The sequence below is a fragment of the Neolamprologus multifasciatus genome, chromosome 18, assembly GCF_963576455.1.
Source record: "Neolamprologus multifasciatus chromosome 18, fNeoMul1.2, whole genome shotgun sequence".
In the NCBI taxonomy this organism is placed as follows: Eukaryota; Metazoa; Chordata; class Actinopteri; order Cichliformes; family Cichlidae; genus Neolamprologus; species Neolamprologus multifasciatus.
In genome coordinates, this window is record NC_140456.1 from 15,717,277 (window position 1) to 15,729,442 (window position 12,166).

At 40.3% G+C, this 12,166-nt stretch overlaps 1 protein-coding gene across 9 annotated transcripts in view; it reads right to left on the reverse strand.

Annotated features, from left to right (window-relative positions):
* Window positions 1-12,166, reverse strand: part of greb1l (GREB1 like retinoic acid receptor coactivator) — a 46,604-nt gene that overhangs the window by 22,032 nt on the left and 12,406 nt on the right. For 7 of the 9 annotated variants that reach the window (XM_085139605.1, XM_085139609.1, XM_085139607.1 and 4 more), the window contains one exon: window positions 2,303-2,409. The exons of 1 other annotated variant lie outside the window; for it this stretch is intronic. The gene's annotated coding sequence lies outside the window, so the exon portion shown is untranslated. Of the gene's footprint in view, window positions 1-2,302; window positions 2,410-4,848; window positions 12,165-12,166 lie in introns of those variants that run through there. One more of the 9 variants, XM_085139602.1, reaches the window with a different exon arrangement.

Here is a 12,166-nt window from a genome sequence, read left to right on the forward strand (position 1 = left end):
GTGGGAGCAGAGAGAAGGGGAGAGAAAAGAGCAGCATGAGGAAATGAACACAGTCATGGTTTTTCTCATCTCAAGTTATTGATTATTTCCTGTGTGCTAATAGCGAGCTCAACAGAGAGCCAAAATATAAAAAGCAACAGATCTCTGAAGAAAATATATTCATGTTTCAAATAAACACTACTGTGGTCTGATGGTGTGAGTCAAATTTTGTTTTTATTGAAAACTGCTAATCAACTACCACCCGGCGCAACCAGCTTAAATATTTCAGAACCAATATGGGTTTATGCATCAAGCTGCACAAGCCTAAACTGCAGATGAATCTCCTAGCTCAGATCTCATCACAGACATGAAGCATGACCCACGTTTTATATTTTAGAACTTTATAAAAATTAAACCCAACAGATCCAGGCTCCATCCAACCACAACCCCGGACTGGATGCTAAAATCTACATGATCTCATGTGAACAATGTTAATTTTTCTACAAAAATGTGCAAACTTTGCTCAGTTCTCAGAATTTGAACTGTTGGTCAGAAAAAAACCTACATTTGAAGTCAATCATTAAAAAAAACATGACACATATCAACTGTTAAAATAATGTTTAGTTGCAGTGATCTTTCCTGTTAATGATAAAAATGTTTAGTCTACTAGACAGTGTCAGTAGTAGCACAAACCACACACACACACGCACGCACGCACTTTACTTTGTCGATGTCAGTCAAAACATAATGGCCAAGGCCAATCCTTTTTTCCTATCCCTTTTTGGCCTTGCTCTTTTGCTCTTTGCCGTTACTCTGCCTGCCCTCCCACCCACCCCCTTCCTAGTGTCCACTCAGTGACATCTGCCGAGGTCGGCCACGTGGGCCCGTGGTTGGCCGATTCTTTGCTAGCAGGTGGCAGCTGGACAGAGGGCTGAGCATGTGGTCTCAGAGAAGCCAGCAAGAGAAGAAAACAGAGGGCAGGAGAAACAGAAAGCACTCCAAGTGTGGAAAAAAGAAAGCTTCACTTACTGAACAGCACTTCAGTGTCCATTTATTAAAGACGCCTAATCAAACTCAAAGCTTTCAGCTTGTCAAAACATCTCAGCAGAGACAAATTTTTAATCGCTGCATTCTTGAAACACGAGTTTGGCCTGAAATGCCTCATGTTTGTCCTTGGACTACATTTGACCAGTTTAGCCTTCAGCTGTTTGGAGGAAAAACTCCTCATTAAGGTCTGAGATCCCACACAGCTGTGACATGACAACAGTATGTGCTTTAGATGTGTGTGCGTGTAAGTAACAAAATAAACAAAAAGTACTAATTATGACTGACTGAATATATCAGTCAGTGAATAAATATCTACAGTTTTCACACAAAACAAAGAAACTCCTAACATTGTTTATAATATTGTAAATAAGAGGTAAGGTGGAAATTAAGTTGCAGTTTGCCTTGAAGGTGCAATTTTGCCCGTGCCTGGACAGGTTTCAGACTCAGTGTTTACTTAACAACCTTCCTGGGGAGGAATCTGACCAACACAGACAAAAGACAAGATTAACAGTGCCTGACTGTGCTGTGGAAGAGATAAGCAGCTTAAGAGAACGAAGCTACAGTACTTCTTGCTTAACTGATGGAGGAAGGTGGCTGCACAGAGAAACAATGACTAATGGCTAAAAGAAAAAAAGAAAGAAAGAAAGAAGCTGGGTGCCTGAGGACATTTGTAGCCATTGCCTGTTCGTTTTGAATGTCAAAACAGGCTCCGGAGACTTCTTTGCTTGGCTGAGTGTGAAGCCCCACTGGACAGATTTGTCATTAACCCATCTTGGGCGAGGTGAATGCCAAAAAATGACCTTTTATCACCTGTGCAACTTAAAACAAAGTGTGACTGTGGTAGGGGTCACTTAACGGATGTTGTGACTCAGGTGGTTGCTAAGGTCAGCTGCAGTGGTGGAGGGTATTTCAGGTCAGTCAGCAGCTGAAGTGTGCCTGATGGATGGTTAAACATAATGAGCAGAAGAAGCAGTTTAATGTTCAAAGACTAATGGCCAACGCTGGGAAGTCACGTCAATGAATGGTGACTTTAAAACCGCCTTTCAGGCTGTCAGATGGTCAGTCAAGGCCATTCCACAGCTCCTGGGTGGCATCAACAGATTGCATGAATGTGACCCTGGGTCAGAAAAAGCTAATCTAATCCTCACTCAGAGGGTTGGAGAAGACCACTACGGACAAAATGAGCTGCAGAGAGTGAAATCTGAAATTCTCAGAGAGGAAACATTAGCAGCACATAAAAAAAAAAAACAAAAAAAAAAAAAACAGGCTGACTTACGCAGTCAGACTGTTCCCAGGTGTGACAGGACTCTGCTACATGCTGGATCGCTATCACTCGGCAGAAATTTCCATCAAAGGCATGTCACTCCCTCGTTGCTTGAAGACCTGAGGGAAAGCAGCAGGAAGATTGAAGATTAGCTCAGAGTGTTTAACTATGCTAAGGGTTTCTCCAGATAGTCAAAATTATACTTTCTGTGCTTGAATGTTAAATCTGGATGTTCATAAAAAGAACATACAAGTTACAGACAAAACCCCCACAAAACATCTATAATGTTTAAACAAACAAACTAAAAATAAACAATTATATCCAGTGTATTTACTTTATACTAAATAATTAATAATAATAAAATATAATTGATGAGTCTACTTTTTGGCAATTTGAGGGAAAAAAAAAAACTACAGCTGTTTGGAAAGCCCCCCCAAAATGATTTAAGCTGCAACTAATACCCACAGTCCAAAGGGCATGCTCATTCACAAAATGAATGAGGGCACTTTTAGGCACTCGGACATTAAGTGCAGCTCAGCCTGTGGCATGTGTATATGTATAGCTGTGTAGAAAGCCCACTATTACGTTTCCCCGGCCCCGAGGCCATTTTCATAAAGTACAACTTGGTGTTGCCGCAGCACTCAAAACACAGTCAATACCCTCTGAATGGCTTTAAGTTACTTTGACCCTTTGACAAAGTATTGTTTAGCCAATCAGGCTTTGATATAACAGAAGCAAAGTTCCTTTCAAAACATTGACAGCCAAAATCTACCCAGTCATCACCTCTGACTGTACAGATATTCTGTTCAAAAAAAAAAAAAAAGAAAAGAAAAGAAAAAAGTAGTAGCTTGTCTGGGGTCCAAGTCCTTCAAATAGAAAGTGCACACAAGCTGGTTCAATTTATATTTACCCATTTTGTGAATGATTAGCCAGCGTGACACAGTGCATCAGAGACTTAAAAACATCAGCGTGTCACAAAGCAGAAGCGTATCCGCCTGTAACACCAATGCAACAGAACTGCTTACCAAAAAACATTCAAGGTGGAAAGAAAATTGAAATACAACTCTGGTTTATGTTTTGTCCTCCCACAAGTGTTCCCGCAGCTGTTGATGTAAAACTCAAACCTAAGCTCTTGCAACCAGCTAATTACCCAGGGAGCAGAGTCTTTAAATATTTTGATGCTTATCTGGTTGTGACGGGTAGACATCACAACAGGAGGCAGAGATGACTCTGGAGATGAAGCTGAAGAAGCCATAAATTTAGACACAAAAACAAGACAAGCCCGAGGTGCTACATAATAAAGTCCTGTTTTTCCAGTGATGTAACGCGAGAAAATATTCAGACTTAAGTGCTGTTTTAGTTTCTTTCTTAAGCAAATTTCTTGAAAGTGGGACAGGATTAAGCTAATGGTTAAAGACAATGCTTCTTAAATGCATGCAAGCACAGCCCAACTATAAAATATACATCCATTATTAATACAATGGCAGTATGTTCTGTTTAGATAGGTTGATACAAAAATGCATATATAAAAAATAATAATAATTTAGGTTAAAAAAAAATGCATAATTGTTTAAGAAATTTTACTTTGATCTGTCAACTTCATGTGCAGTCTTAAAAAAATGTTGGAAAAAAAAAAAAAAACTGCAGCCAAAACTTTTTTTAATCTTGAAAATGAAATCTTGTTTACTACATTCAGTTTAAAAAAGGGAAATTCAACATTAACTAAGAGGTGTGAATTTTCTTCAATTTGTGAGTACACTACAAAGTTAAAATGAGATTCTCCTCTTGACAACTTCACACAAAAATAAATAAAGCTTGCTTAGAATTAATGTTCCCATCTCATGTTTTGTTGTAGCTGATGCGCTATTTGTGAAATCTCTTCTTACACAATATGTGATCCGTTAAACATCAAAACCATATCAGAGCTTTACCCTGAAAAGAAGTCAGATCAAAAGTTCATCAAACTGAACTAATCTTACTTTTGACCCGGCATTTTCTTTCTCTGCAGGCTCCTTTTGTTTCTTGCTCAGCTGCATAATTACATTACAATGTTTAAACAGAGGGAAAGAGGCAGGATTAAACTTGCTTACCCTCCACCCATTTTAATAACATTGTGATTTAGCATATGCTTTGCAACAAAGTCAAACAAATGCAAGGTAATGTGTTTTGTCTAACATTGCATTTATAAAAAGGAAAAGATGCTGGTATCAAGCAATTAAACTTGACACTTGGCCTTTATTTGATGTTTGCTAATCAAACAAACGCAGCTAGTTAATTCAGGGTTTGAATGAAATTAGCCAGTTTTAAGGGGAATTTTATAAATATTTATTTACACCTCACTGTTGCACAAATTTGGGAAAAATTTCAACACACACTTAACATTAAAAATGACACCTTCTCTGACATGAGAGAAAAAGTGATGGGGGCTGGAGAGGGGGGGGGGGGGTGCGGTGAGAATAAAACAAACTGAATGAGGTGCTAAAAAGAACCTGTACCAATAATGCTGAATCAGGGCCACATGTGACACACAGCACAGTTTTAAGAAGCTTCTGCTGTACCTTCCATGACTCCTCGAGCAGCTTAAAATTCCAATCAAATGTAGTAAATCCCAAACGTGAAGCCACCTGTTCAAATATCATCCATGTTAAATGGTAAATCCTTTTATTTTTTGATATCCAGGCAGCATATGGAGTTTCAGTCCTTTCTGGTAGCCACCTTTGTCATTATCCTCTACAGAGAACTGGAAATCCCACTCTTTCCCTTGTTGCAGCAGAAACCCTCCCTCCTCTCTCTCTCTCTCTCTCTCTCCCATGCAAACAAACACACACACACACACACACACACACACAGAGACCTCCCCCTAGGCCTTCCTCCGTCCCACGCCATTTGCCAAAGAGGGAGGGTATCCATTGGGGGCTCATTCATTACAGCCCTGCTGACCCCCCGTGGTGACAGATGCTCTTGGAGGCCTGCAGAGCTCTGTGTGTGTATGTGTGTGTTGGGGGGAGACGACAAAGGAGAGGGCCTACATTTCCCCGCTGCCACACAGCCGCAGCGCCCTGCCACGTGTGACCCCCAGCACGTTAAGACATCCTGCATGGGCACTGTGTCATGTGGAAGTTTTCATTTTCAAAAAGAATGAAGCAAAGAGAGGGGAGGGGGGCACAAGTCTTTAAATCAAACTTTCTATCCTATGCTCAACTCAATCTCTCACGGCCACACCCAGCTTTTTATTGTTTGTTTGCGTGTGTGTGTGGGAGAGACTCCAGAACCAGGAAGGATCTGTCCCCGACAAGAATGTCAGGTCAGCTTTGGCATTTTGTCTCCATAGCCCTTACCCAGGATTGACCCCACATTAGGCTTTTACTCCTGCTATAAATACCAGGAGGCTCATCTGGTCAAAATAAATAAACAGAAATGGACCACAAATCAACAGGCGCTGGCAGATGTTGGGGAACTGTATGTTATTACAGCCCAGTGATCACAGTTGGCATGACATTGTCAAGAGAGGAAGGACTTAAGGCTGACATGACCTCAGTCTACACCGTATTTTCTTGAGTCAGGTTGAAAACACTCCTCAAACTTTCTCTTTCTGGGGTAGCGGAAATTCTGCAACACCTTTAATTACTTGACTTTTAATGGGAAAGACAATTGGCTATCTGTAGTAGCAGGAAACTGTTCACTGTTTCTAATGGGTGGAAAATGCAAGAATATTTTGCTCTGGCCTTCAACATGTAGAGTCAGCATGATTTGTGCAGCATCCAAAGGCTTCTGTGTTTGTTTTCTTGCTGAAATGTTTGCAAGAATTTGTCAGGTAAACAGCAAGTGAACTCACATGTACTTGCCAGCAGGGAAGAAATAGTCAACAGTGAACCTAGGATTCTAGGTCTCTTTCATACAGACATTTGATCATTTTGGCTTAAAAATGCTATTTTTAAGACGAGACGACTTCCAACAAGTCATAAAATACTAACATGGTTTTATCATAAATGACTCCATTATCTGATATCTTCCTTTACTGGCCCGGGTTCCTGCTTCACTGAGCCATGTGACTGACGTTCCAGTTCATTACCACAGACACGGTCAACAGTTGTTTTAATCAAGTTGTGTGGAGCTCTTCTCACCTCCTCTCCAATGGGTATATTGCAGCGCATTCAGTGTGACGGCAGCTGTAAACCACCACACGAACCAATCAGGGCATTCATTAGTGCTTCATGCACTCATTTCACTCAGTCAGACATTTGTCTAAATGCTGGGTTTGAGTTTGACTGTGAAATTTTCCAAGCAACTGCTGATTTAGACCAGACTTAGTAAATCAGAGTGACTCACAGGCGCTTTATTAAATTATAATTGGCATTTTTGGGTGGTAAACACAGACTACCTGCAGTAGTCCATCCATTGCAATGAAAGTGAAATTTTGACAAAGATCCAACTGACACCAGCACAACCGCAAGTTCAACTGGGGGAAAAGAGCTGTCAGCGTGATTTATCTCTAAGCCTCTGACTTTGACACAGCCTGTCCTAAATAGCCCATTTAAAATGGAGATAATGAGTAAACCCCGCATTTTCTTTGGCCTCAAAAGACACTGTGCAGCAAAACAAAAGAGTGTGGATTGAATGCTTGCCCGCCCCTGAGCCCATCCTTCACCACTGTATTGAGCTCTAAGGGGACAAAGGGGAAGTATTCCTGCCACTGCCACCTGAGGAAAGACAAGTCACATGACCAGCATTAATGGGAGATCTTGGGCTTTCTGGGCTCTTAAATTTGGAAGGGGGTAGGGAAGTTGAGCTCTTCCTCTCTTGGAATCCCAGAGGAGTGCTGGAGCTTTGACTTAGCTGAGTCAGCAGTTGCCGAACCCTGGACTGAGCTACAAGAGAATTTGCCTACACTTGTATCTGCTCCATTATATAATCTAATCAACCTGTCTAACCTGATGGTCAACCTGTCTAACCTGATGTGCTTCCATCATGACTGATGGAAGCACATAGGATACCTGTTGTTACACAGCAGCTCAAGGCTTCAACTTTAAGAATGAATCCAGATCCATCAGATGTATGAGCGGACACGGTGCTAATAACCCTGTTATGATAACAAAAGAGTCCTATACTGTCCAAAAAAAACCAAAAACAAAACAAACAAACAAAAAAAAAACAAGTAAGAAAACGACAAAACCGCCACATGGAAATTCCCGTAACAGAATACCCATTTCTACTAGCGACAAGTGGGCTACCTGTCAAAGGTGTTACAAGTTGCACTTTTGTTTGCTATGCATTTGACAATCTGCCGGTCTCATTTCCTTATTAAAACCCCCAAACCTTCTTCAAAACCTCCCCCTCTTCCTCCAAATACTACTCCTACTCCCCAGGGCTACCTGCTGAGCCCTGAAGTGCAAATCAGTGCTAGTGAGGATAGCAGATGAGCTAAGGTCATTCATGGCTTTCCAGTGAGTCAAACAAACAAAGGCAAACATTCCAGTTGAATGCCATTGCTGAAGTCAGCAGCAACAGAAAGAAAGACGTTGAGAAAGAGACAGAGCAGGGCTCAGTGCAGAGAATAGCCCCAGGGTCCATTTGTGTGTGTGTGTGTGTGTGTGTGTGTGTGTGCGCGCGCGCGTGTGCACATGCACATTTGTGCGTCGTAGGAGATTATCTGCGCAACTATAAAGTGGGGTGAACCAAGGTTTAAAGCCTGGTGTGACCAGAGGGAACGGGGGTAGGGTCTTGGGCAGGAGGAGGGGTGGACAAAAGGAGCATTTGGGCAGATGAAGAAGTCATCATCATTAAGCCACTGGAGGTTTACTGTCCAGTTATAAAACTCATTTAAAAATTAGGGGCTAGGGGGTGCGTGTGAAAGGCCAGCAGGGCTGGAAAGGCCTGCGAGGGTCTGGAGAGAGGTGTATTAACTCGCTGAGAAACTGTAGAGCTAATTCATTAGGGGACAAGCGGTCTTTGTGTTAACACTAGCTTGATTGGAGTGGTGACCTTGCCACACACTGTGGCCCAGAGGAAGAGTTTAAGGGCAAGGTATTTAACCTTAAACTAAATCTCAGCCATGGACAAAGGGCCAGCATCATTTCGTGCCGAAGGTCTGCCAAATTGATAACTAATGTGACGCAAGTGGAAAACAAACTCAAAAAGTGGAAAACACTGTATACTACAGCTGTTTGTTTATAGGAATAACTAATATTTCAGCATGTTCTTTATAGGATACAACTGAATATCCTATATCTGAAACAGTTGACTGATTGGCTAAAATTGATTATTCACTCAAATCTAAATTAATCTGCAACTACACTGATAATTGATAAAACTGCGTCTTAGTGGATGATAAACTAAATCTTTATGGACTTTTCTCTGTTTGCCTGATAAAAAAAAACAAATTTTGTGTGACTAATAATCTCCACCTTTACTGACCGTTTATTGCCGCTCAACAGGAAGCAATATGCCAAATGTAGCATATTAATGTGGATTAATATTTTTTCCAATTGAGTTGGGAAGTTTAGTATCACCCGTCCTCCCAGTTTTGATATCAGTTCCAGTAAAAATCCAAGTGAGATGCATAAAACTACACTTTTTTTTGTCATTAATGAAGGACACACTTATGAGAATGTTCTACAGCCTTTATCAAGCAACAAGTCCAGGCACTTTGATTCTGTGAGAGACTGCACATATTTAATTTTCTATCATTTACTAAGTTACATGTCAAATTTAAGTTGATGGGCATCTTTTTCATCAGCCCACATAAAAACAAATAGTTGCAACAAACTTTTAGACTTGCAGAAAGCATCATCACTTGAAAAAAATATCTGCCACCCTCTAGATTATGTGGCAGAATATTTTCCCAGCTAGCATAATCGAATGAAAGTGAAGGACAAGCGATAATTTACAATGGCGTCCATGACTGTGTAATAAAACAGGAGGCCTGCTAGTGAACCCAATCTGCATTTTACAACACTGCTGGGTTGAACGCCAGTTCACCTAAGCTGAAACAACAGGGAAAGAGACACAGGACCCTAATACATTTATAGACTTATTCAGGGAAGCCATATTGAATAAGGCAACAATAAGTTCTATTGCATACTGTAAAGCTGTCACTGGCAGCAGTCAAACACCGGTCAATGCTAAAGGGCAAGAGGACGAAGGAGACAAAGATTTGTTGCTTTGAATTTAAAGTGGTTAAAATACATTCTCTAAAACATCATTTTTTTACTCCAGGACTGGAAACAAGTCAATCATTCCTGACCCTGCATAAAAGAGAGAAAATAAAAGCTTTTTATAGCCAAATTCATGTAAATATCCATATTTCATGACTGGCCTTTATTTCATCCAATTGAGCCTCTACCATTTTCACAGCTACTTCTAACATCTGGTCTGAACCCAATGGCTCATTTCAGATTAGATCTTTGATAATGGTTGACCAGGCCTTGTCCTGGCTATAAAGTGCTGTTTAGACAGCCCTGTTTGTTATGGGGTGTAAAGAGAGATCTATGGATCATGGTGAAAGGGCCAACGCTATCAAAACATTTACGCTTATCAGATGACAAACCAGCAAAGGGGTCATCCAGTTCCAGGAGCTGGCCTGGGCTGCCCTCCATCCTCCACGCAGACCAAACATCAGTCAAATGGAGTTGCTGAAGATGTGAGAGACTTCAGAGGTGATCACTGGAAAGGGCCGAGTGTTGTTTTAAAACAAATTCATTCTCACAACTTTTATACTACATCATTCTACAACATATGCACGTACCTGAAGACTATACTTTGGAAAATTAAACTAAAAAACTACTGAAACTGAAATGTACAGAAGAGAATAAGAGCCCTGAAAAATAAAATTGGGGGGGGGGGGGGGGGGTCATGACCCCTTTGGGATTCTAAGACAAAAAACAAACCAAAAAAAATCAGCATAACCAATACAAAGTTCTAACTTTAACCCAGGAATTCAGACTTTTTCAGTTAACTTTATCCTCATAATTTGTACTTTATTCTCATTTCTAACTTTTTACAATTCTAAAAGTGATATTTATGAGAAAAAAGTCACAATCCTGCCTCTTGTTCTTTGAATTCTCAAAAACTATTTTTTTATTTAATTCATTAATTATTATTATTTTAAACAGAGGTCTTCATCTTTTTTCCAAATAAATTGCTGAAAAATTTGTACTAGGTATAAATCTACCCAAATTCATCTTGACAATTGATAATTAATTGTCAACATTTCTGATAATTAATCAACTAACTAATTTTATAAGACTCAAAGTTCTAGTTAGAGTTTCTCAGCTGTGATGCTTCAGTTCCTCGACTATTTAAATATGTTAAATTGTTAAATTCAAAATACGACGGCTGTTTGAGGTTTAAAAGACCGAATCCATGTTCTTGTATTGACAGATAATGATAATAATAAAGACAACTGGCAGGTTAAATAATAATGAAAATAATCATTAGCTCTCCACTAAATCTATCTTTAAACCTTTTCCCCCCTTTAAGGACAACTCACTCTCTCAAAGGTTCACACATCCAACACACTAACTTAATTTCAGCACACACTCATGGAGAGCACATAAGAAAGAGGTCTGTTGTGTTTATCAGGCATCCAAAGAGATCCACTTTTCACAATGGGACCTCTCCTTTCTTTTCCTTCCTGAAAAAGATCTCGGCCACCTTGAATCTATTTGACTGACAGCATGACAAAGAGGCTTCTTAATGTCCTGGAGAAGGAGCCTCCTCCTCTTTCCCTCTAAACTTCCTTACAGGGCGATCAGCTGTATCCATCATACCCCTCTTCCTGACCCCAGGCGGCACTGCTGCATCGGCAGCACCCCACCCCCGTTACCCCCTCACTCTCTCGCCACATCTCCTCCATTCTCCCGATTAATAGGCACCAGGTTGCCCTCGGTGACGGGACACGCACTTAAATCCCATCAGTCGTCCTTACAGCAGCAAGAGCCACAGCATCAGCAGGACTCTTTTTGTCTTAATCGGACAATGGAAGCAGTCCAGCCTTTGTTTGGGGCTTGACCCTGCACACAAACTGTGCCGATTTGAAAAAGTGACAGTAAACCTATTCAGAGCTGTTATCACTTCATCCTGTCCAGGGTCCCTCCACCAGAGGAGAAATTTTACCAGCCAAGAGCCTCTTAGTAATTTTGGTATGTGAGATTTAAAATAAAAAAAAAAAAAAAAAAAAAAAAAAAAAAAAGGTTTTACAATCATTCATGAAATCAACCTTGTCAGTAAAAGAACTAAATAAAGACAATCTGAATGAATTTTAAAACTTTCTACTGTAGACAATACAGGCCTCAATTGCACTACAAGCACGGCTAAATGTAGTTTTAGAATTCCCCATTGCTCTGATATAGTCACTATAGGTAAACATATAGTATTATTGTAGGGTTTATATTACAATATAAGGCATCTTGAGGCGACTATTGTTCTGATTTGACGCTGTATAAATAAAACTGAATTTAATAGTCAGGTATTTTGTACTTTTCTAAATCAAAGCCTGATATGCTGCAAGTTTTTTTGTAAAAAAAATTCTGACATGACAAATTAAAAGAAAAACCCCCAAAACATTTCTTTAAAATCCCTTCAAATTATTATGATCAGCATGCTTTGGGAAAAGTTTTTCTTTGAATAGGGATGAAAATTTAATAAAAAGTCTCTAAAACATGTTTTTGTATTAAAGCGAATGCACAGATCTACTTATAAAATAGTCTGTTGAATGTCTGCATGTTTTATTTCTGGCTGCACTCAAGCTGAAATTGTGCCTCGCACAGATAATGGAGAAGAGAGAGCGAGGGTGCTACAGAGAGTGAGAGCGAGACAGAATGACCTCCACCGCCACAGAGGAACGCTGAGTCCTTGCAGCACATGGCTGGGTCTTGG